The sequence below is a fragment of the Rattus norvegicus genome, chromosome 15 (assembly GCF_021556685.1).
Source record: "Rattus norvegicus strain SHRSP/BbbUtx chromosome 15, alternate assembly SHRSP_T2T, whole genome shotgun sequence".
NCBI classification, from domain to species: domain Eukaryota; kingdom Metazoa; phylum Chordata; class Mammalia; order Rodentia; family Muridae; genus Rattus; species Rattus norvegicus.
This window is the reverse complement of record NC_141548.1, coordinates 52,165,983-52,188,585: the sequence shown is the minus strand read 5'-3', so window position 1 is coordinate 52,188,585 and position 22,603 is coordinate 52,165,983. Positions and strand designations below refer to the sequence as shown.

General features: G+C 40.5%; 1 long non-coding RNA gene across 1 annotated transcript in view; it reads right to left on the bottom strand.

Moving 5' to 3' along the window:
* Positions 1–249, bottom strand: part of LOC148001033 (uncharacterized) — a 53,357-nt gene extending 53,108 nt beyond the window's left edge. The window contains exon 1 of the long non-coding RNA XR_015638345.1: positions 166–249. This is a non-coding gene — a long non-coding RNA (uncharacterized LOC148001033). The remainder of the gene's footprint in view (positions 1–165) is intronic.
* Between the last annotated feature and the right edge of the window lie 22,354 nt (positions 250–22,603).

Below are 22,603 nucleotides of genomic sequence, written 5' to 3'. Positions count from 1 at the left end.
CCATATTAGCACTTTCTTATTTATTAAGATTTTTAATGATCCATTAAATCAAAATCTCTGAGAATCACATGGCTAGAGAGAAGTACATTTCGAATATTCATAATCTAGTTGAAATACCAAGTACTGAAAGGGAAGACTGTGCACCATGACGGAGGTAGCCCTTACCCAACAGGAAACTCCTTAGATGGTGACCAGCACACAGGAAACTCCTTAGATGGTGACCAGCACACAGGAAACTCCTTAGATGGTGACCAGCACACAGGAAACTCCTTAGATGGTGACCAGCACACAGATATTCTGTACGGAGACAGAAAAAGTGCGCCCCTTCTCCTCCCCTAGCATAAAAAAGTAAGTTGATTGCCAAAATCCTTTACAAAGGGCATCAGCAGGTTATGATCATGAAAAATTGTATTTATTACTGTATACTCACTGGAACACCAGTTGCCCAGAAGATATCAGATAGTCAATAAATATTTGTTGAATCAGTGAAGGTAACGAGGCATGCATTTTATTGGCATGCCTTGAAAACCTGTTTCTTCCCTGCCCTCTGCAGCATCTCTGTCCAGTTAACCTAATCTTATTCAATAATTTCATCAATACATTGAATAAATACAAAGAAGATGTGCCCATCAAATACACAGGTAACACAAAACTAGGAGAATAACATAGTGAATGATAAACCAAGATTCATGACCCTTTGCAATTAGAATAATGTTTTAAAAAAATCAAAATGAAAGCATTGGCAGCCTTTCTATAGGCACAGAAGGGCCAATGCACACACAATTGTTTCCTGGAGCAGTTTGAAGAGTTATATGAGCAAGTGATTCTAGTGGAAGGAGCCTCAACTTTAAGAGACATGATGCGGCTGTAGGGACAATAGAATTTTGAGTAGCAGATATTGAAGTGTTCCATCAAGAGGTTCAATGCAAGAAAGCATGTGAAAGTCAGTGTGTCTCCATGGCAGCATTTAAAAGCCTCTAATTGCTGAGGATGCTGACCAGAAAGAGGAAAGAGTGATGGCAGTGGAAGCCACCCAGGCTGCCCCACCTTCCTGGTGCAGGTGGTGACACCACTATGATGAACAAATAAGAGATGATAAAAATAGATATGCAGAGCGTGTGTGTGCTGTGGAGAGAGCGGAAGTGAAGATCTGATGAGATGTGGTGGCAGTGAGGGCCAGGCTAATGCAAGTGGGTTTCGGTGCCACCTAAAGCCATGGTAGTGTCTGGGCCTGTGCTAACTCTGAGAGCCATGACAGAACCCACAGTCCTGATGAATTCGGGATCTCTGTTAGTGTCCATAGCCTGTATTAGCACCTTATGGTATGCAGATACCCTTGTTCTAGACTGTTGCCTGAAAACATGATGTCTGTGGACTGTACTGCTACCTGGCACCACACTGATGTGAATGGCCTGTGCTGCTACAAGAGGCAATGGTGACGTCTGGGTCCATGCTGCCACCAAGGGCCTTGGTCCATGGTTCTACTACGGTGAGGGGCTGTGTCACAGTCCTGTTGCCAGAAACCATGTGGAGGCCCTTGACCAAGGTAAATGTGAAGAGAAAGCAAGATACGTTTGCAGTATCTCTGATTGCATAAGTATAGTTGAGAAAGACAGAAGGTTTCTGTGACAACCACTGCCCCTACTCCAATCTGCATTCCTTCCAAGAAAGTAGCAGCCTAAACAGGAAACCATTGAAGAGAATGCTTTAAAAGTATATTAAGAATGATAATGTTAGCTCTCTACATTGATGAGTGTGGGAGGGGAACGACTCAGTTCTACTTAAGAGGCAGCCCACTGAGAATTTGACCATTCACCAATGAGTACATAAATGACTCAAATTAGAGTTTTGAGGAGGTGGATAGTAAGAGTGGGGATACACATGGAATGACTGGGAAATGAATGTGATCATGTGCATGATATGAAGTTCCCAAAGAATTAATAAAAGTATTAAAGAAGAAAGAGGAAAGAACATGCCCAGAGCAGATTGCTTAGAAATCCCTGCAAGTCTCTTAAATAATGATCAGAGGGCCCTTCTAGGAAATGATAGGGACCTAAAATTTGGGATAGAGGCATCTTGAACTTGGGATAGAAAGTCTTGAAATTCAGTTCCTCCACAGCCTAGCAGCTGTGCATAAATGTCCACTGTGTGAACAGGCTATCAATCTTCAATGCTTAAAATTCATGGAAGCACTTCAAATAAGAATGGTACCTTATAAGATAAAACATATTCTCTCAGAATCTTCTCCTATTTCTTCTTCTATCAACTGAGAAAAATAAAGTAAAATTAAAATAAAATAAAATAAAATAAAAGTGCAAGACTAACAAAACCCCAAAGAGCTCTATTCTACTTTTCTGTGATCCAGTGACCAAACATTAATGGAATTTCCAGGGACCTAAGATATGTGTAATATCCCACCCCAAAAAGTTAAGGGTAAATTATATATTATAGTGTCCCTGATATTTCTTCCCTGGAAGAGACATAAACAATGTCAACCCCCTCTTCTAAGGTCCAAAAGATAAACTAAAGTATGATTCCACCAAGGTTAACCATGGGAACCCAATGGGTTTATTAGGCTTACAGAGCAATGGTTAGGAGGGTATGGCAAGAACATAGGTGAACCTGGATTATATATAATGGAACATCTGTTCCTCCATGGGGATGATAGCTTCTACATGACTGCCAAATGGAACTCTTTGTCTTCATTTTGCCCACCTATATCCTCTATTCCCTACCTCAAGACCAAGGGCAGGGACAAATTGCCTACAACTGGTTGGGAGTGGTGGCTGGATATTCAGGTAAGAGTCATATGACACTCACTACCCCCTCCTTCGGTGGAGGAAAATAAATGGCTAGTCAAAAGACCCAGCTATGATTATCTGAGCAACCCCATTAGAACTCACAAGGTGGTGGCACTGTGTCTCAGAGGATAGTCCTGTGCAATAGACTGTCGTGAAGACAGACGCAGTATATTTCAATGGCTTTTTCCAGGTTAAGTAACTGCGTATTTGACCCATGTGTGACTCACACATAGAAGGTTGTTGGCTGAGTCATCCCCTGCACAGGAAAGACTCTGCAGCAGGTTATAAAACCAATGCCAATAGCTTTTTTGAAGCCATTGGATCCAAAAGAAACCAGAACTGTGGGACGAGCAGCATGGGAAAGCCTGAAAACTCATCTCTCAGATGGGATACACTGATTCCAGGAAGTATGGATGAGCTGTGTGCACCCCATCAGCTTCCCTCTTTCAGACCATGCTACCTGCCCCATAACTGCTGGAAATACCAGTCTCTGAGAGGCAAAGGCTGTAAACCCCGTGGGTCAGTGACCCACGACCCAGTGACTCATGACCTCATGGGACAGTTCCATGTGGAGCCTCTGATAACAGTTATAAGCACATCACAGATATACATTCTTTTGACACCTTTGAAACTTCCTTAGAGCTGTTGTCCTGAGTAGTCAAGAACTGCCTTCTGCCAGCCGCTGTTCACCTCAAACCCACCTACAGGTAGCTCGATTGATATAACACTGTAGGCTGCCTACTCTATAGTCATGATTGTATTATTGCTTTTCCATTTGTCTTGCATGATTTCCTCAAGGTGTCCCATTTTCAGTTATTTTTGTTCTATTTTATGGCCTTTTGTAACTTTTGTCTCTGTGATATTTTGTTTGCGCCTTTGCTTTCTTCAGGAGCTCCACTAACTTCTGTGACATTTCTTTCTGTCATTTTTCCCCTTTGAACCATCTATTTCCTCTTGAGCTCTTTCTAGAAAGATTACACTGTGTGTGATGTTATAAGAATTTAGAAAACAGGTTAGGCTACACCAACCAAGTACACCTCTATCTTTGTGATCAAGGATTGATGGTTCAATGTATCATTTTCCCTAAGTTGTTTTTATAGTTCATTGTTGTATGTGGTGTTCTTCTTTTTTACGCTCTTACTTTTTTTTCTATCCACAACCCCATTTAATCTATCATTCCTCTATCTGCAAAGATTGTGTACTTTTATAAAATGGCAAGTATTAACTTCTATGTGAATCAAGTTAATTATTTGCTAAGGAATATTAAGAAGTAGGGAAGTACTTGAAAGTCTCTCCATCCAACTTTGAGAACATTCTAGGGACAAATATAGAGGATTTGTGAGGACAAATCTAACATCCCTTCTTACCTAAAACCATGCTTCCCGTTCAGTGCTTAATCCATGCACGAAATCATACACAATATCTTCTCTAAAAGCAAAGTCTGGGAAAGGAATCCTTGGGTCAGGGACCTGCAATGAAATGAAAGAAGTCGGGTGGAACAGAAGGAGATGCCAAGTTCCTTTTTTATTTCTATTTTTATTTATTTTTTTGCTTTTATTGGTTCTTTGTGAATTTCACATCATCTCATTCATCTCTGCCAGTCATACCCAGCTTCCACCCTTGCAACCTCTCCCACAACAAAGGAGGGGATCTCATTGTGAAAACTGTAGTGCGTCACAGTGTGTACCACCGCATAACATTTGGTTCACTCTTCCCCACTTACAAATGTTCATTGCAATGACTCATTGGGCTGATTGGAGGTCTCTGGTATCTGCTACACTGTCACTACTGGAACCTCACTGGGACTCCTCTTAGAAATCCTGTTGTTTTTCTGTTCTTGAGATCTGTAAGACTGGTTCTTCCATGTACTCCAGCAGTTCATCAATGTGGTAGATGCTGGGGTGGGTCAACTCAAAGCCCTGCATCTGGCTCTGAAAGGTGTCTAAGCTGATCAGCCTGCTGACACTCCTGCACCCACAACTCAGCCGAGAGCTCTCCTGCCCTACTCCCACTGGTCCGGTCATTGGCACTACCAGCAAAGGGCAGAACTAAAGCCAAATTTCAATGTGGACCCCCAACCAATTCTTCAGAGGGCACTGAAATATAGATGATGTCACTAAACATACAGTGCCAGTAGCTGAGTTGGGCCCTCATTCACACCTAGGGTTGAATGTGACCTACCAGTTTTTCTTATACAAGGTGGTATCTTTCATGCTGGAGATGCTCTCTAAAAGAGGCAATTACAGAACTCAGCAGTCTCAATAGCTGAGGAGTTGATGCATTGGTCTGGTGACTGGAGCCTGAGCTTTCTATTGCCAGCCATCCCCCTTGCTGCCCTCAATCACTCCCTGGGACAGCCAGACAGTCACCAGTGGCTTGAGGAGAGGAATAACGTGCCTTCTTGTTTCTTCATCTATGCAAGGAAGAACTCCCCCATCCTTCTTAATACTAGGTCATACCATGGAAACACTTGTCTTGGAAAGTCTGTGTCCCAATCATAGCCAGAGGCTTGGAATGATCTCCATCTGCTTACTCCAGTATCTATCTTTGGGTGGGAATCTTCATATTTTGTGAGTAGAGATTTGGTGGTTTCCTTGCTTCTTTCAGTATGACCTGTGGGGTTTTCTTTTTCTGTTGTTTCAGACAGTATACTGTGTAGTTCAGGCTAGCATCAATTGAATGATGTAGCCCAGATTACCTTGAACTTCTACAGGCCTGAACCACCAGTTCTGAGCTTCTGAGCTTGGTGCAAGCTAGGCAGTCTACCAAGTGAGCTGAATTCCAACCGTGGTGTGATTTTTCTAGTCTCCTTTATGTGATGTTTTCAGAGACGCTTGGGAAAGGCCAAGGGCAACACTCACATTCTAAAATAGAAAACTCTCCCTCTACAGATTTTCTTCTTATCTTTGTACACTGAGAAATATACCACACACACAAAGTATTGCCCATAAAACATACATAAAAGAATAAAAAATCTGGCAAAACACTGTTTCATTTTTCCTGGCTTTCTATAGACAGAACTGTGTTCAATTTATTCTTCTGCCAACACTTCTTAGACTGAACAGCATTTGATACTGCTGATTCCTACATGTTCGGGCTCAGTTGCAATTCACACACAATCCCATCACTGTGCAGAATTCCTTCATACTACTGTAGCAATAATTGTGCTTCTCCATTTTGCTAAGTGTACGTTTGGGTCTTTTTATCTTTCTACTACTGAAATAGTGCTACCAATGATGTTTTTACTCATCCTCCTGGTGAACTTTGCAAGGGTTTCTGCAGGACATGCATATGAATAGAATTTCTGGATTTCTGGAATGTAGTGCATTTGTATTTTCAATCTTAGAAGGCATTTTACTCAGGGTTCTCTAGAGGGACAGAGCTAGTAGAATGTAATTATAATGGGATTTATTAGATTGGCTTATGTGATCAGAGGCTAGATAGTCCCACACATGACTGGTAATAAACCAGAGAGCCAAAAAAACTAATTTCTGCTTTTCTCAAGAATATGGAAACCTTCAAACAAGCGGAGGCGGGGGCTGGGGGGGTTGTCTAACTAGTGATGCAGCCCAAACTTATAACTGAAGACCCAGAATCTTCCTGTGGCATTGTTGGTGTGAATCATTGCTGCTCAAAAGTGGAAGAAGCTGGAATCTGATGTCTACAGGCATTCACAGACACAAAACTCACAAAGGCGCATGCTCAAGAAGGCACTTGCATGATGCCTGTAGGCTTCCTCTTTCTACTTTTAGTTCCATCCGAGCCCCTACCCTATTAGACAGCTCCACCTACATTCAAGATGAGACTCTCCCCACTTCCCCCATCATGGTTAACCAACCCACATGCCCATTGGAAACACCCTGAACATCTCCAAAACAGAGACTTTCTAATTTTCTCAATGTCTCTCTACCCAGTCAAGTTTGGAAACAAGATTAATGATCACACTGGCTAATGCCAAACCACTGCCCATGCAAGCTTTCCTCTGTTTAACACCCCGCCCTGATTAACTTGGTATTTTGAAACTCTTTAATTGCTGCTTATCTAAGACAGAAACAAATTATATCATGGTATGATTTTAATGCACACTCTATGATTACTAAAGGGGCTACTCATTTTTTATTTTTCCTTTTAAAGTATGTATTGGCTGCTCAAACTCTACTGTAAAATTTCAGGATTTTTTGGACTGTTACGTGTTTGCTGTTTATCGTAGGAGGTCTTTATGGTGTTGTGGACACTGAAGTGGTACCAGTTAAATGTGCTGCAAGTTTCAATTAGTGTCTTATCTTTTTATTCTCTGTGGTCTTCCCATAACTAGAAGTTATTAATTTTAATGTGCCCTGCTTTTACAATCTTTTTCTTTATCATTGGAGTTTTTCTGTGTTGTGTTTAAGAAATAACTATCCTAACAGTCATAAAGTGATCCACATTTCATAAACTTTTATCTTACACATTTAAAGACGTTAAACCATCTGGAATTAATTTTCGTATGTGGTGTGAAATAAGAATATATTTTTCAAATTTTTGCATTTAAAGGACTAGTTCCACATAGGGAAGACCTTAATTTTCCCCACGCATATACTCTGTGACTTCTCAGCTTCCACATGTGCACACAGAAGAGCACTTGCAAGCTCTTTGTTGGGCTCAGTGTGTTTGTCTATTCTGACACCAGAGCCACATTCTTTATTGTATGTTGTTATCTGATCAGACACATCCCCCTCACCTCCTTGCCCATACACTTCAGGAATGCATTGACTCTTCATGACCTTTTTATTATCAATATAAATTTTATGAAAAGTTGGTCAAGTTACATGAAGAACTTCTTTGAGCTTTGTATGGTATTACATTGAACATATCGATCAATTTGAGAGGGGCTGGTGTCTTTATGATATTAAGTCATATCCACAATTGCAGCTTAGCTCTCTGCTCTTCAATATCATTTTTGTACTTCAATAAAGCTTTGTATTTTTTCTCAAAAAATAAGAAATTATAGAATAGTAGTTAGGAGTCCATATTCTGAAAAACAGATGTTAGCTTTTAATTCCTGCTTAGCTATTTCTTTTCAATTCCTACTTATGCGTTCTGCTTATAATTGTTCTGTTTATGAACAATTTACATGAGCCTCAGCTTTTACCATTGCAAATACTATTAATTGTTGTACTTATCATATAAGGTGGATACAATAGGCATGCATACATAGATATACATATATAGAGATATAGATCGATCGATTGATAGATAGATAGGTAGATATGAAAGTTTTTAGAAGAGTGTCAAGCCCATGATAAATAAGCTTGCTTTTATTGTTCATAGATATATTTTTATCATAAGTATTATTACTAGTTGTACTGTACATTTAATATATTTTTATATTTTTATAAGTTTGCATAGATACATGGTCAAAATTTGTCATTCAAAACCTGAAATTTTATAAATTATTTTATTAATACTCATAATTTTAATGTTATTTTGACTTTATCATAGTCTCTGATAATACTGCACTTTTTTCCTTTCTAGATCTTCTATATTTGTTTTCTTTTCTTGTTTAACTGCTTTGTCTGAGTTTATTAATTAAAATTCATAACATTAAATATTCTTTTTCCTAACTACACAAAAGAAGATGTTTTATATTTTGATAGAGTAAAAAATTATTTAATGATTTCACATAGGCAAAGTGCATGAGACTAAAGAAATTGTCAAATATTTTGAGTTTGCCAAGAAATTTTATTACAAAAATGTTGCTGTTTGTTTTTTACATGTTTTATTTTTTCCCAGTGGTCAATTACATGTACAAGCTTCTAATTTGGAACTTGCCTAACATTTTTCTAAAATAATACAAACTTGGTTATCATGTATTACCTTTAGTTATATTCAATTGAATATTCTATTCAAGACTCTTCTATCAATTCTACTGTCAATTTACAGCATTCTTTCCCTAAACTGTCACCATCAGGCTTTCTTACTTAGGATAACCTAGACTTATTCACTCTGTAGAATACTTTAAGTCAAGAAAATATCTGTTCTGTGAAAATAGATCAATAAACACAGAGAGAGATAGAGAGAAAGACAGAGAGAGAGAGAAAGACAGAGAGACAGAGAGACAGAGAGAGAGAGAGACAGAGAGAGACAGAGAAACAGAGAGAGAAAGAGAGACAGAGAGAGGCAGAGAGAGAGAGAGGGAACTTTCTCCCAGTTTCTATTCTCAAACCTCTTACAAATCGTCCCACCAACTCATAGTTTGTAGAACTCTCTTGTGCCTGTTGTGAATCAGTGTGAGAACATCAGTGTTATAATAAATGCTTTTCTTGTGCCAGTTACAGATAATTTTGTTCTTCTAATAATTTACCATCTTCTATGCTTTTATTATTAGCCACATTTCATGATATCCCTACCACATTCGCATCTCTGCTGTACTGGAGCATTGTTAGACCTCCTTCATTCCTGATGTGTTTGTTCCTTTCTTCTTCCCTTTAATCTTTGGTCAACCTTGCAGAAGTCTGTCAATTTTATTAGAATTTTCAATAAAGTTCTATTTTCTAATAGTCTATGTGGTTGAACCCATTTTGCATTCTCTTAATTTTCCCCTTCTCTTTGTAATTTCCTTGAGGTTTTCTTTTTCACTCATTATTATAAACCTTTCAAAGTAGAGTACTTACTTGATTTCTTTTTAGAGTCTCTACTGTAAACTTTCAGGCTATAATTTTATTCATAAATATCAGTTCATCAGTTTAACTGTCTCACTCTCTCCATAAGGATTTATAGGCAGCTGATTGTTAATCGGAGAATGGACCAACAAGGTCCCACTTCTCTCTAAAGATCTGCAGGCAATTAATGGTTGCTGTGGGGGTGGGAGAGACATTTTCCACAGTAGTGTAGCCACTAGTAAGTTGTTCATATTCCTATAAATAATAACCACTCAGTCATGCTCTTGTAATTAGGCCTAAGTTCATTGATTCACCAAAGAAAGAGGAAGGGTGGCATGAAAATAGAAGGTAACAAATTGGGAGGAGGAATGCAATCAGCAGGAGTAGGAGGGCTTAAGAAAGCATGATGAAGGTAAATATGATCAAAGACATTATATAAATAAAATGTTATCATGAAACACCTTGTCTTTTGGTAATAAAAAAATAAAGTTTTATGTATATATATTTCCATTTAAAGCATATTATCAAAAGTTCTTTCATTTTTTATGTAGTTTATCCAATATTAATCTCATGCATGTAATTTCATTGTTTCTATTAATTAATTAATTAATTAACATCCCAAATGCTGACCCATGCCAGGTCCTCCCCTCACAGAGTCCTTCCCCCCAACCCCATCCCCTTCTCCTCTGAGAGGGTGGGGCCCCTTAGACATCTTCCCACCCTAGCCCATCAAGTCTCTGTATCCTCTTCCACTGAGGCCAGACTAGGCAGCTCTGTTAGGGAACAGATTCCACTGTCAGGCAACTACTTTAAAGACAGACCCTGCTCTACTTGTTGGCATTATTCCACTCTCCCATTAACAATCAGCTGCCTATAAATCCTTATGGAGAGAGTGAGACAGTTAAACTGATGAACTGATATTTATGAATAAAATTATAGCCTGAAAGTTTACAGCAGAGACTCTAAAAAGAAATCAAGTAAGTACTCTACTTTGAAAGGTTTATAATAATGAGTGGAAAAGAAAACCTCAAGGAAATTACAAAGACCACATGACGACTAAGCTGCATGTGTGCTACATAAGTGCCAGAGGCCTCAGTCTCTGAGAGATCCCAGGAGTCTAGGTTAGTTGAAAATGTTCATCTTCCCGTGGAGTTCCTATTGCATTCAAGACCTTCAATCCTTCCCCCTACCCTTTCTTAAAAGTCCATGACCTCCATCCAATGTTTAGCTGTGGGGCTTTGCATCTGTTTTAGTCAGCTGCTAGGTAGAGCTTCTTTTTTTTAAGTTTTATAAAGGACAAGATTTCATTGGGGCTGGCTTACGGGTTCAGAGCTCTCGTCAAGGTGAGAGCATGGCAGCTTCTCAACATCCAGACAGGTGTGGTGCAGGAGGAGCTGAGTTCTACATTTTCACCGAAGGAAGCCAGGAACAGACTGAGCATCTGCAGGCAGCAAGGAAGAAGGTCTCCAAGCCCACCCCTAGAGTAACACACTTCCTCCAACATGACCACATCTTCTAATAGTGCCACTCCCTGGGCCAAGCATATTCAAAATATCACATTAGGTAGAGCTTCTTAAAGGACAGTTATGCTAGGTTCCTGTCTGAAAGCATAAGAGTATCATTAATAGTGTCAGGAATTGATGTTTGCCCATGGGGATAGGTTTTAAGTTGAGTCCATTATTGATTGGCAATTCCTTCAGTTTTTGCTCCATCTTTGTCCCTGCATTTCTTTTAGACAGGACAAATATTGGGTTGAAAGTTTTGTGGGTAGAATGAAGCCACTCCTCCACTGGGGAGTCATGTCTGGCTACAGGAGATGGCCTTTTCAAGTTCCATGTCCCCACTGTCAGACAACTTAGCTAAGGTCACCTGCATTGACTCCTGGGAGCCTCCCCTATCCCAAGTCTCTGGGTCTTCCTAGAGGTTCCTCCCACCTCACCACCCCAGGCAGCTGCAGATTTCCATTCATTCTCCTGACCCTCTGGACCTCTTACTCCCACACCTGATCCTGCCCCTCACTCCTCTACCCCTCCCCTCTTTTACCCAGTTCCTTCCCTCCCTTTACTTCCTCTGACTATACCAATGCATTCAAGGCTACTTCATTCCTTTTCTTCTATTCAATTTAGTGTATCTGGTTTTATGTTGAGGTCTTTAATCCAATTGGACTTGAGTTTTGTGTAAGGTTATAAACCCTGATATATTTGCATGTTTCTACATACAAGTATACAGTTAGACCATTACCATCTGTTGAAGATGCATTCTATTTTCCATTATGGTTTTGACTTTTTTGTCAAAACTCAAGTGTCCATAGGTGTATGAGTTTATTTGTGGGCCTTCAATTCATAAACATGTCTGTTTCTGTACCAATAGCATGCAGTTTTTACCACTATTGCTCTGTAGTACAGTCTTTGATTCAGGACAGTGATTCCTCTAGAAGTTCTTCTATTGTTCAGGATTGTTTTGTCTATCCTGGGCTTCTGTTCTTCCATATGAAATTATGAATTGCTCTTTCAAGGTCTATAAAAATGTGTTGGAATTTTGATGGGAATTACATTGCATCTGCAGATTGCAGATGGCTATTTCACTATGTTAATTTTTGAACTTTGGAGATCTTTCCATCTTCTGATATCTTCTTCAATTTCTTTCTTTGAGGACTTGAAGCTCTTGTCATACCGATGTCTCACTTGCTTGGTTGAAGTTACACCAAGATATTTTATAATATGTGTGGCTATTGCAAAGGGTATTGTTTTCCTAATTTCTTTCTCGGCCAGTTTATCATTTGTATAATGTTAATTCCTGCTATTTTGATGTTTGTGATAGTACTGTGTGTGTGTGTGTGTGTGTGTGTGTGTGTGTGTGTGTGTGTGTGTGCGCGCGCGCGCGCGCATGCGTGCGTGCGTGCATGTGCTTCTTCTCCTTTGGTTTTGCTGTGAGTTGATTAATTTCTTGTGTTTTCTTGGCTGTAGCTACCCTGCTTGTGTTGGAGATTACATCTGTAAGGATGGATTAGTGGAGAGATAATCTTTAAATTTGTTTTATTCACAGAATGTCTTGGTTTCTCCATCTAGGTGATTGAGAGTTTTGCTGGGCTGGCTCTGTGGTAGATCTACAAGACATCTGCCCAGAATCTTGTGGCTTTTAGAGTCTCTGATGAGAAGTCTGGTGTAATTCTGATATGTCTGTTTTCACATGTTACATGGCCTTTTTCCCCTTGCAGCTTTTAATATTCTTTCTTTGTTCTGTACGTTTAGTGCTTTGATTATTATTTTATCTTCTAGTCCAAACTACTTGGTGTTCTGCAAGCTTCTTGTACATTTATAGTCATCTCCTTTTTTAGGTTGGTGAAGTTTTCTTCCATAATTTTGTTGAAGAGATTTTCTGGCCCTTTTAACTGGAAATCTTCACCCTCTTCTATTACTATTATTCTTAGTATTAGTCTTTTTGTAGTGTCCCAAATTTCCTGGATGTTCTGAGTTAGGAAATTTTCTTTGAACAATGTGTCAGTTTCTTCTATGGTATCATCTAAGCCTGAGATTCTTTATTCCAGCTCCTTTAGTCTGTCGCTTATATTTACATCTGTGGTTCCAGCTCTTTTTCCTGGATTCTCCATCTCCAGAGTTGCCTCCAATTGTGTTTTCTCTATCACTTTTATTTCTATCTTTAAGTTTTAAACTGTTTTATTCATTTCCTTCTCCTGTTTGAATGTATTTTACTATATTTCTTTAAGAGATTTATTTGATTCCTCATAAAGATGTCTGCCTGTTTGATTGTGTTATCCTGTATTTCTATACAGGGTTTATTTGTGTCTTGTTCATATGCTTCTGTCCCCTTCATGAGTTGAGATTTAAGGTTACAGTCTTGCTCTTCAGGTATGTTAGGATACCCAGAGCTTGTTGTAGTGGTAGAGCTGTGTTCTGGTGGTGTCATATTAACTGGCTTCTGTTCATTACATTCTTGTACTTGCCTTTTGCCATCTAGTTGTCTCTGGTGTTGGCTGGCTTGGTAGTCCCTGGGAGTAGCAAGCCTCTGGGACTGGTTGTTCTGGATAGCTGCAGGCCTCCCAAAAGACAGGCAGAGCTGTGAGCTTGGGTGTGGGATGCATATTCTGGGTTGCATGTAAAGGTATGGATGGACAGGAAGGAAGATGGAGCTCCAATAGGGTAGGGCAAAGCTTATGGCTGCTGGACTTGCTATTTGTGAGATATGAATTTACTGTAATGTGTAGACGCTAGTATGTGATCAGTTTTGTAAAAGCATTGCACATGCCTGAAGAGCATGTACATTCTCTAATTGCTGGGTGTGTTCTGCTCATGCTTTCTACACTGAACTGTGAAATGTGTTGCCAGGCCGTTCGCTACCACCACTCATCTTCATCTCCATGGCCCTTCAGTCACTGAGAGCAAGAAATTAAACGCTCCGATTTACAGGAATAATAAATCATTTTTATGTTTGGATCTATTTTTCCTCTCTATATTTTGAAGCTGGCTATAAGATGAATTCAGAGTTAGTCTTGTTAGTGATACAAACCTTTATTGGTAAGTAGTGAGCTTTTCTTCATCTCCAAATACATTTTATGCCTTAAAGGACATTCTATCTGAGATATAATTATGTTTCTAATTATATCCTGTATTGGGTTTTTTTTTAGTGTTTGCCTGCTTGTGGTGTTTTTCCTCTCCTTTTTATTTCAACCATTTTATATCCCTGCATTTTAATATATATCCTATAAATAGCACATGACAGATATTTGCATTGTTTTGATGTATGTTTCAAACCTATTTTGGCTTTCTTTATATTTTAATTGAAACATTTAGTCTTTATGCTTGCCTATGATTTCTCATACATTTTGGATAGTTTCTATCATTTGTTTAAATTGAGGAAAAAATGTCTTTTAAACTGAGTTATCCCTCTGTTTCATTTTTTATGCTAGATTTAGATACTATTCACTCCATATTTATAGTTATTAAATGTACTCAGTTAACACAGTAACACTCTTAGCATAAAGAGGAAAATTATTGAATATTGAGGTAGGATGCTGCTGGCACAAAAGTTTGAGACACCCCTCCCCCATAGCTACTACAGCAGGCATTAAGAAGGAAGAGCAGGCTACCTGTATTTCCTCTCAAACAGCAAGCATTCTGGTGTTACAAACCCTCCATTCACATCCTGATTTAGAAGAACCTGTGCTGATTTTTTTAAACTTCACAGATCAGGCATAATGAACATGGATTTTTACAGTCAATATTCATTTAGATTTGACCATTTATTGCACTTTTTGCTCTCTAACCTTCTAGTATGTTGGAACCTACTTTTAAAATCATTCTCTTTTCTAAATTATGAATCTCTGGGTGTTTCTTTAGTAGGGCGTTTGTCAATAAACATATGCTGGCTTGATTGTCTAGAAGGGGTTTATTTTGTTTTCTTTTTCTTTTTCTTTTTTTTTTGTGATCCACATTTTTTAAAGAAGTTTCATAGCATCATGTGTTGTCAATCATTCTCCAAGAGAAAAGTGTAAGGCTCATTCCCTGAGTTTCCAAAGCCTTTGAGAAACTGTCATCGGGCTATTTCCCATCAATCTGGGGTGATGCATCTTTTCTTCCTGAATGCTTTTGTTACTCCCTTGTCATTGGGGCTTGGTCTTTTCACTGGAGCAAAATTGGGCATGGGTTTAATGAAGTTGAACTTGTTGTATTCCATTAAATCTGAAAAACTCTCTGTACTTATAAAACCAAATGGCCTCTCCTCTTTTAGTTTATTTTGATATCTGTTTATGTTTCAAGTTCTCTCAACCTCTTTCATATCTGTCTTACAATTTATTTATCTTTAATTGCCCACTGAGTTATAACTTTACATAAAGACATGTTTCTTTTAGTTTCTAGAAGTTTATTTTGTTTCCTTCTCAAATTCCCTTCAATTACCATAATTTTGGAGGAGCGGCATTGACATACTTTTATTGCCTCTTTTACTCTATCAAGTGTATAAACATCTTTGCTTTGATTTCTCTATCTGCCCAGTCCAATATCCAAGGTTCTAGAACATCTGATTCTCTCATCATTGTTGTTAACGTTGGCTAACAGCAGTTGGTGTCCTCATGAGTTTATAGATTTCTCACTATGAACTCATGTTCCCAGGATTATGAACCACAGGTCATTCATATAGTCTGTGTAGAGCAGCAGGGGACACTGAAATGAATAAGGTCCTTGACCCCAAATGCTTATACTTCACTAAGAGTGTTCAGAGATGTGCATAAATAATTAAAATCCTAGGAAACACATGGTCAAGTGTCTTTTGAAGAGTATGAGAATGTTTTGAAAGTTAGAAATTTCATGACTCAACAGAATCTTCATGCCACACTTAGCAGATATCTCATGTTAATTTTTCCTGAACCTGCGAGGGTACAATGTTTCCAACCTATACAGATAGTCTCTTTCTGTTCACTTAGGCTAAAATCTATATAATTATCCCTGACTATTTTCTTATCCTTACTTCACAACTAATCTTGTAGGAAACTTGGTTGCTTTGACCCTTAGAATGCATCCAGAACAGAAATACTCTTCTGCTTTCGCTGCCACACAGGGATGAGTAACTCACTTCCCACCTCTACCCTTACATTACTATCATAGTGTCCTAACAAAAATCCTCCCCTCCACCATCAAACCCCTGAGGCTTTGTTGGACACTACAGGAGATGCGATTTCTTCATTCTTATATTTTGTTCAGTTCTTTTTCCCAGCATAGAAAGCAACTCCTAGCACTTAGCTTGATATCTATTTATGGAATAAAAACTGGACACTTCTGACGGACGGCACTGGGTGTGGCTGCATAAAGAAGGTAGCTTTGGGCAAGTGAATTCAAATAGAGCCTGCAGAATAGGCAGTCTACAAACCTGCAGCTCTGCAGTGCTTGGTGGCTAGCTGCACTCAAAGCTCAGTCTCCCTTCCTCAACTGGGCCTTAATTAGCCACACATTTCAGGTTGAAATTCACAAGAGGGTCTTCAAGGTCTGAAGACCAGAAAGGACCATGTAGCAGGCCTCTGGGTCTAGAAGAGTCACTTGTTGACATCCACCATAAGGTTTTACTCAAAAGTGTTGTATTGCTGACAATGAGAGGTTCTAATACAATTGTTCTGATTATGTTTGTTGATTATGGTGCTCATTATTCGGTGCTAGGCATTGTACCCAGGGCCTCTCAAATGCCATGAAAGTGCTCTGCCACTGAACCATAGCTCTGTCTCTCATTTTGGTGGTCCCTAAGGCACCTGCCCCTCATTGGGCATCAGAGAACCACAGGCACAAGTTGGCACAAGCTAAACAAGGAACATGAGGGCCCATGGGCCTTCCGGGTCTGTGAAAGCGCCTGTTTAGCTCAGTACAATCAGTAAAGTCTGGCTTCTACAACAAGAAACTGGTCTGGAATTTCAAATCTTGCTGCAGCCAATGGCTGTCCTTAGCAGGCAGGTGTAGAGAGAGCTGTGAAATCACCACACACCCTATAGTTTTAGTGGATACAGACTGAAGCCGACAGCCAGGCTCAGAAAATTCAGCAGGTGTCAAAATGCAGTTTGTTCAACTTCCCAGATAAATTAATAGTGGAGGATTCCAGCCTCACACTAATTAAATCATAAGAGAAAATGATAGAATAAAGAAAGGGGACACCGGAGTAGCTGAAAGCTGCCGAAAGTCTACGCTAATGATAGCTGATTTCACATTAGCATGAATGCCTTCGGTTACCCTCCAAAATGTGCTGAAGCAGGGGCTTTTGTCAGGCTTTTTGTCGCATCTGTGAAGAAACGAACAATATTCATGTCGAAGGAGTCAGCAATTTGTCACCAACTCGGCCTCTACTTTCAGAGAGCATGAATACCTTTTGGAGTGAGTAGATTAAAACCGTGTTCATACACATGCAACGTGTGTGACAGAAAAAAAGCTCAGAATCTGCAGATTCGTGTACATGACACTCTGATACCTGTGGAATTTAATGTATGCAGCATTCAGGATCAGTTGAACACTCTCCTCCTCCTGACTCACACCCCTGCAGACTTCCCTCCGCATCTCTAGGGTATCACACCATAGGTGCTGTGACACTGGCACTCATCTTGCCTTTCTTCTTTACCTCAGGCGATAATGGTCACTGGGTCACTGTTTAGATCCTGCAAGTTCTTCCTGAAGTGTGGCAGTGGAATCATGCTCCACCACACCCACAAATAGTGTGGTGGTTTGAATAGGTGTGGCCCCATAGACTCATGTGTTTGAATGCTTGGCCCATAAGAAGGGGCATTACTAGGGGATGTGGCCTTGAGTAGGTCTGGCCTTGCTGGAGGAAATGTATCACTGAGGAAACAGGCTTTGAGGTCTCATATGCTCAAACTCTGCCACATGTCATTCACAGTCTCCTGTGGCTGCCCGTGGACCAAGATGTAGAACTCTCAGCTCCTTCTTCAGTATCGTGTCTGTCTATATGCCACCTTACTTCTCACCATGACAATAATGGACTAAATCTTTGAACTGTAAGTCATTCTCAATTAAATGTCTTCCTTTATAATAATTGCCATGGCCATGGTGTCTCTTCATGGAAATAAAACCCTAACTAAGACAGATATCTTAGCTAGCACTGTGGTTCTTAACCTGTGGATGGTGACCTTTTGGGGGTCAAATGGCCCTTTCACAGGGGTGACCTATTTGATGCCCTGCATGTCAGATATTTACATTACAATCATAATAGAGGCAAAATTACAGTTATGAAGAAGAAATGCAAATAATTTTAGGGATGGGAGTCATCACATGAGGAACTAACTATATTAAAGAGTTCAGCATTAGGAAGGTTGACAACCACGGGGCTAGGAGAAGTGAGTGTCATTGTGAGTGTCAGTGTCACAATCTGGCATCCATCACTTTGCCTCCATGTCTAGCTTGCCCTGCCTCTTGACTTTTTGTCCCCTAATTACCAAAGAGACCTGGAAAATAAGATCTCTTCTTTCTCTAGAATGAGGAAAGTAGACTAGAACCCTTGAGGAAGAAAAGCAGCTGACAGTGAAAACGGCATCCTCAAGAACAAAAATGTCAAAACACACACACACACACACACACACACACACACACACACACACACAATCCATTCCAGGCCCAGATCCACCTATCACAAAAGCATCACCACTGTTTATCACCATTTGATAATTCTGATCAACTCGTGTCCTGGTCCATAGGAACAGGATGCTGAGAATGTCAGAGTATAGGGCTCACTGCCTGACTTCTTCCTTTTGTGTCCCTCTCAGGCTTCCTTCTTGCAACCAGAGATGACCACAGCAAGATTTTTCAAGGTCATTTTACTGCCACAGAATGAGTAAATTTGAACAAACTAAAATAAATAAATAAATACTCTATCCTGCAGCAGATATCGCCTCCCTCTTTGCCCAGGAATCTCAATTTGTTTTCCTGCCAAATATTGCAGTTTGTAAATAACAGAAAATAAATATATGTTGTTTTTTACACACAGTACCATGACAGCTGAAAGAAGCTTGGAATGGCAGTCTGCATTTGGCTGACAGCTTACATTTGGAAAGGCAAGGAAAAGGCAGAAAGTACACTCACCAAATTGATGGTGGGGCTAGAGAGAGGCCATTGTCAGCCGGCCTATCTACTCTGTTAGCCCACCCCCAGTCTACCCACTTTGGCTCTGCTCCCCGACATAAAAGCATAACACAGTCCTCCTGACAAAACACGGTGGAACATAGTCTCTCTGCAGGCAATCACATGTGCTCACATATTCATACCTGCACAAGCATTGATTCTATCACCTACCTTGTTTACTGTTGTGACAAAAGAGAAAGGGGGAAAAAAAGAAAAGAAAGAAACCTAATGGAAAAAAATTAAAGGGGGAGAAATTCATTTTGGCTTACAGTTTAGAAGGTTCAGCCCATCACACTGGGGAAGACTTAGACTCCCCTATCCATGGCAGCAGAAAGTTAAGGCACTGCTATCTCACATTTCAATGGATCAAGGAACACAATCAAGATGTAACTTTCAAGTCCCACTTCCACAACCCTATGTCTGCCAGACAAGTCCCATATTTAAAAGGTTTGCCAACACCCCCATCCCAGAACAGTGCTTCCAACAGGGAATCAAGTGTTCAAACTGTAACACTGTTTACAAGTACATATAGGCAAACACATGATCAAATCTGTACATGACATGGGCAAATATATGTACTCACAGATGCATACATACACGTGTTCGCTCTTACACACACTTCTTTCCCTGAAACTGTGTGTTATTATTATTCCTTGGCTGTGGTTTAAATGTAAAATGCCCCCCATGGAATCCTGTGTTTGAACAATTGGTTCATACCTGATAGAATTCTTTTGGAAGACTGTGGAGTCTTTCAAAGGTTGTAAAGGCTTCTCTCTGGAGGAAAAGCTTATGGGGGTAATGGCCTGGCTGTATTTCCTACCCATGTTCCATTTCCTGGATGCAGTCACAATATAACCAGTCATCTTAGACACTGTGATATGAATTATATGCTTTAACTAAGAGAAGAAGAAAACAAAACCACTTCATTCCCTAAGTTGCTTATGTCAATATTTTCTCAAGTGTTTTGTCACAGAAACAAGAAAAGTGACTGTCTCCATTAAGGTTTCTTCTGCTGGGATAAAACACCATGATCAAATGCAACTCGGGGGGAAATGGATTCATTTCAGCCTATACTTCTGCATCACCCACCATTGATACAAAGAAAAAAGAAAACATCAGGGCAGGAATTCAGGGCTGGAACATGGAGGCAGGAACTGAAACAGAGGCCACAAAGGAATGCTGCTTACTGTCTAGCTCCTCCTGGCTTGCTCAGCCTATTTTCTTACCATCCAACACCACCTCCCCAGGGGCGGCATCACCCCTGGTGAGCTGGGCCCACCCACAGTAATCATTAATCAAGATAGTGCACCACAAACTTGCCTGCAGGTGAATCTTATGACGTCATTTTCTCAGTTGAGGTCTCCTCTTTTCAAATGACTCTAGCTTGGGACAAGTATTGAAAAGTCTAGCCAGCTCAGTAGTTAAACTAGCAATCTTGCCAAGTTCCTAACCCTTTGCTATTTTGACTCCTGCTCCTCCATGAAGAAGCAAGAAGCAAGCTCCACTTTCTCCACGGAATTTTCCAGAGTAATATGCACCATCATGTCTGCCTCCTTCAGAACCACACAGTAGTTGATCAGAGGCCACTCTAGAGACATAGCTCTGCCACTTGATGGTTTTTCACCAAGTTCCTTTCTCTGCCAGAGTCTGCATCCCTTCCCTCATCTGCAAAGTGGGGAGGGTAACAAGGGCACTGTGTGCTCATGGGCTATGAGAAGGATTCTGCGAGGGACTGTCCCATCAAGCATCACGAAGAGCCTTGGGCAGATGAGATCTAGTTCCACATCCCCACCCAACTCTTCAGCTTCCTAAAGGCCAAGGTTTTCACCTCTGTGTGCTGTATAGAAGCTTGTAGGCAGCACATGCACAGTCATGATTACTGAATGAATTCTGCCATATAAGCAGAAATATGCTTTAGAAAAGACAGATGTGGAACTCGATAGGCATGGTCTCTTCTAGATCCAACCCTGGGTGGCTCCAATATTTGCCTTAATGCCTGGCTAGTCTTATCTTAGAGAACATGCCTGGTAGCTCCAGAACCTTTTGAAACCGAATGGGTCTTCATTATGTTTTACATTGGCTGGTTTCTAAATTTTAGTCATGCCTAAAAAATAACAAAGACATCTCTGACAATGAGTACGGATCAACAGACCCAGGACCTAGGGCAATCCAATGGGAAGGCGGTAGATAAATGGTGAGGCTAAGGGTCCTTGGGACTGAAGTCAGTGAGTAGAGGGAGTCAAGGAGCAGGGCTCTTGGGCTGAGCACTCACAGAGTCTGGTCCCCCAGACCTCTTAGCAAGGAGATGCTGTGAGTGGGTGAAGAGCTAAAGCAAGCCAGGAGTCCAGCTGGTACAGCTGAAAAGGTACAAAAAGCTAAGAGCAAGGGCAGAGTGAGGCAGAAAATGAAGAGAAAAATAAGCATCAATATCAGGGCAGAGAGAAGTGCATGGATGACTGATTCCTCACTTCCCCTGCAATTAGATCTTAGGGAAGTGGAGTGCAGATATGACAGGGATGTGGAAAGAGGACAGAAGGAAGACAAATGTGAAAGTAATAACCTAAAAGAGTCCACGAGATTCTTTAAATAAAAAAGGAGAAGACTCATCAGGATGTTTCAAATGCTCAGGACATATGATGTTATTTATTCATTTTTTTCTCATTGTTGACAAGCATGCTCGTTTTGGTCTACCATTTTGATATCCACACACTAGAGCTACAGCTTTCCTATGTTGTACGATGGACCATTATCCAGGTCATACAAATGAGACGAAGCCTGGAGATTGATGAGCGATAGGTGAAGGAGGAGGTATAGAGGGAGGAAACCCCAGTTGGCAGGTCAGGTTGCCGTTTCATCTGTGCAGACCAAGGCCCCACTAGTTGGTAAAGATACTAGGCTAACCTGGCCTAAAAACAGTGTACCACCGAGATCTGCAGACAGTAGGCAAGGACAACGTGCTCCAGGCACAAATGCTGCCTCTATCTGCTCAAAGCCAGCCTGGCTGCCACACTGGATGTGGCTTCCACTTACCGAGGTCGCTTTGGAAACTCTGCTTTCAAATTGTTTCCCTGGTTCAATCAACTTTCACATTCATAATACAACAGAGATCTGCAGGCCACCACGCTGAAAGCGTCTGTGGCTTTTCATTTCCTGGCATGATTAGGGGGATAATCACTGTGCTTGGAAAAATAATAAAGCCAGAGTCTGACGTGGGATCAAAGCTAAGAGTCCAGCCACACACAGGCCAGGAGTTGAGGTGCAATGACACAGGGGATTAAGCCTTCCCCGGAGCCAAGAGAGAAAGAAGAACAGTCCTGCAGTCTACAAATCAGACCTTGTGGGTTTAGAAAAAGAGGAGGAAGATGGGAGGAGTCAGCCATCATCTGCTCAGAGCTGTCCTCTGACATCTGAGGAGCTAAGGAGCCCAGAGACTGGACAATGGACAAAAGCCAGGATGTCTCTCAGTGTGGCCACACAGTAAGCTGCCTCCAAGAAGTCTGAGAGAGTCCTGGGCTAGAGCTGAAGGAAAGAGAGAATG